Source organism: Pseudophryne corroboree, chromosome 1, assembly GCF_028390025.1.
Source record: "Pseudophryne corroboree isolate aPseCor3 chromosome 1, aPseCor3.hap2, whole genome shotgun sequence".
In the NCBI taxonomy this organism is placed as follows: domain Eukaryota; kingdom Metazoa; phylum Chordata; class Amphibia; order Anura; family Myobatrachidae; genus Pseudophryne; species Pseudophryne corroboree.
Window position 1 is genome coordinate 1,122,526,810 of NC_086444.1, and position 3,608 is coordinate 1,122,530,417.

At 41.9% G+C, this 3,608-nt stretch overlaps 1 pseudogene; it reads left to right on the top strand.

The window, feature by feature from the left end:
• The first annotated feature begins 292 nt into the window (after positions 1–292).
• On the top strand, positions 293–411 carry LOC134933877 (5S ribosomal RNA; annotated as a pseudogene).
• Positions 412–3,608: the final 3,197 nt, after the last annotated feature.

Here is a 3,608-nt window from a genome sequence, read left to right on the forward strand (position 1 = left end):
AGGGGGAGCTGCACAAATGCTAGCTATATTGAAAGGGATGGCTTTGTTCGAAAAAGAGTAAATTGCTATTGGGAATTTGTGACTATTAATACTCTGTTTCAGTATTAGTTTCCACTCCATTGATTGCATAGTCACATACAATGGGATGTATTATCCAGACACTTTGAAGTAGCTTGGAATTTCTTTTCCCTACTCCTTCCCCCCCCCCCCCCCCCCCCTCGTCTTTTCTTTGACCGGCTCAAGCCTATCAAGCAATTGGTGTTTCCACACGCAGATAGGTACCCACGTGACTATCTACAGTCATACCATGCTGGATATGCCCGATCTCGCCTGATCTTGGAAGCCAAGCAGCATTGGGCCCGGTTAGTACCAGAGAGGGTGACCCTCTGGGAATACTGGGTACTGTAGGATCAAGGAACATACCTTCCGTGCAGACACCTATTACTGACCAGTATTCCTTACCCAAATTTTGCAGTATATTTCCTATACTTACCTTTCAAGAAGGAGTCCGGAGTCGTTTAAGCCGGTTTTTCTTGTTTCTCTCATATGAATATACTCACGTATAAAAATTCATAAATCAATAGAGAAAACAAGATCTACCTAATTTTCGCTCTGAATAATTTCAAATATCAATACTCGCTTAATCTCAGTGGATGTGCACACATTATCTGCCAGCCACTCTATACCAAGTGAGTCACAATCGTCTTTTCACCATTTAATACCCTTTTTTTTAAATCTACTTGCTGATATATACAGCATGATTTATGCGTTTTGTCTGTCTTTTTTCGTCTGACAATTATTAAAAGTTACGTTTTATTCTTACATACACAATTACTAAATATTCTAATCCTATCAACAATTTACTGTATACAAAGTGTGCCCCAGAGAGACACAGAATCAGTCTATTTTTTGCCTCTTTGCAAAAAAACCCCTTTCAATAGTTTGTCCTGAACTAATGTCCGGGAGCACCGCCAACCTCGTTCTATCCTAGAAGCCTGACAGGCCAAGTGGTAGCTTTATGTTGGTCATTAACTTTGCCTTTTGGCATATTAAATTGGTTATAAATTGTTACTGTTTACTCACAATCTGGTCCTGTGCAGATTCCTAAACCCAAACCCACTGTAATGTACTTATACTGTAAACCCTTGTGCAGTGATAAGGTGTAAATGCAACACAGTGTAACCTTGTTAGTTTAAAAGCTGTATGAGCGTATGTGACGCTCAGAGAACCCCTTAGCAATATAATAAACAGTCAAATACCGGTCTAAGGGTCTAACGCCTTTTAAGGAAATGAATGAACGTTCAATTGCAAAAGAATAATACAATACAAGTTATACACTACCAAGATAACATAAAATACCTAACCGGATAACTACACATAAAATACAATACAGATACTATTACATTTAAAGGGGGAAAGGGAGAGAGAGAGAGAGTGAGTGAGAACGAGAGAGAATGGCTTATAACAATAAAGACAATATGATTGCAGAGAAACTTACGCACAAAGGGAAACAATCGCATGCGCCTCCTGGATATCCAGCTCCCGATTATCAGTGATGAGAACCGTTGAAGAGAATAGAGAGCTGGCCCAGGTCGGCTTGTCCTTTTATACACTACACACAATACAGTACAATGGTCCCTATATTCTTATTGTTCATTGGACACAGGAATTCGTCTTCGTATTATAACAAAAGGTCATAGGTTGATTCATACAGGTGGGCTGTGACTATTTCCAACTGCTCAGGTGGGTGGGAAACTAGGTTTCCCGCCGCATGGATAATAAAGTGCAAATACAGTAAAAGTCCATAAACTTCTTATGTCCATAACTATTCGCACGAGCGATTAATCCGCTTCAAACCAACACCGGAATATTGCTAATTAAATATTCTTCCGATGGATACTAAACACCACTGTATAACCCCTGTCCGACCCTTCGTATTAAACAAAGAGGGATCTCTTTGTCTATGAACATGCTACATTAACTAAACTTTCAGATTCTATCAAAGGGACCATAATCTACAAAATACATTATATGGTTAAAATATGTAACGATTGAGTCGCCCGCTAGACGCATATAAACTCTACCGTAAATGCGCACACCGTGCGCCTGCGGGTGCACGCAACAGCGAGTATGCGCACGCACGGCAGGGCTCACGAACGTGCAGCAGGCACTCGCATGAGGTGCAAATATGGCAGTGTGCATCACGATATTTTTCTGACTTTGACAAGTCTCACACAGTATATAGGCATGCTGCATATCCGTTTAATCAGCAGAAGCAGCTTGTGCATCCTATCCACATAGCAATGCAAATAAGATACATTTTCATAAAAAAAGGAGCCCGACGTTAGCATTGAGGCAAGATTTATGAGGACACATCTGTATCCAAGCAGAGGCAGAGGTCACAGTGTTAGTGGCAGTATGAGTGCTGTGTGCATGTGAGTGGGTTGGTTGTGCAGTAGTGTTCGGAATATGTGTAAGGAGCATTATGTGTGTCATGTAAAAATGCATTAATAATGTGCAACATATGTGTAAAGGGGCACTGTGTGTCATTATGTGTATAAGGGCATTAATAATGTGCGGAATATGTGTAACAGGGTACTACTGTATGTGTGTCATTATGTGTATAGGGGCACTAATAATGTGCAGCAAATGTGTAGGGGGCACTATGTGTGTCATTATGTGTATAAGGGCATTAATAATGTGCGGCATATGTGTAAGGGACATTATGTGTAAATGGGCATTATTAAAGGTTGTCATAATGTGTAAGGCACATTATGTTTATAAGGACATTAATGTGTCTCATATGTGTAAGGGGCATTACTGTGTGGAATTGTGTATAAATGCATTACTAATGTGTGGCATTATGTGTATAAGGTCCTCTACTATGTGGCGTTGCGTATAGAAAGAGCACTACTGTGTCATCTAATGTGAATAAAGAGCAATAGGGTGTGGTGTAATGTGAATAAGGAGCAATTCAGTGTGATGTAATGTGAATAAGGGGCTCTACTGTGAGGAGTAACGGTTATAAGGAAAAGTGATACTACTGTGGGATGTAATATGAATTATGGACACTATCGCATGATAAAATGTGAATAAAGTTGCAGTACTGTGTGGCGTAATTGGAACTGTGGTTACTATTGATTGGCCATGCCCCTTGCCAGCAAAAACACACCCCTTTTTGGGCTGTGCGCCAAATGTGCGAACTGTTCCTATTTAAAATAAAGGGGGTACAATCACCAAAATAGGGACTGCTATGGGTGAGGGGTGATGGTGCTGGGAAAAAGGTGCAAGGTCAGAGGCGGAACCAGCGATGGTGCTAGGGGGCACCAGCCAAAATCTTGCCTAGGGCATCATATTGGTTAGGGCCGGCTCTGATAATTATAACAACAACGTGTTGTGCTTAGTGATGAGCGGGTTCGGATCCTCGGGATCCGAACCCGCCCGAACTTCACATTTTTTTACACGGGTCCGAGCGACTCGGATCCTCCCGCCTTGCTCGGTTAACCCGAGCGCGCCCGAACGTCATCATCCCGCTGTCGGATTCTCGCGAGACTCGGATTCTATATAAGGAGCCGCGCGTCGCCGCCATTTTCACACGTGCATTGAGA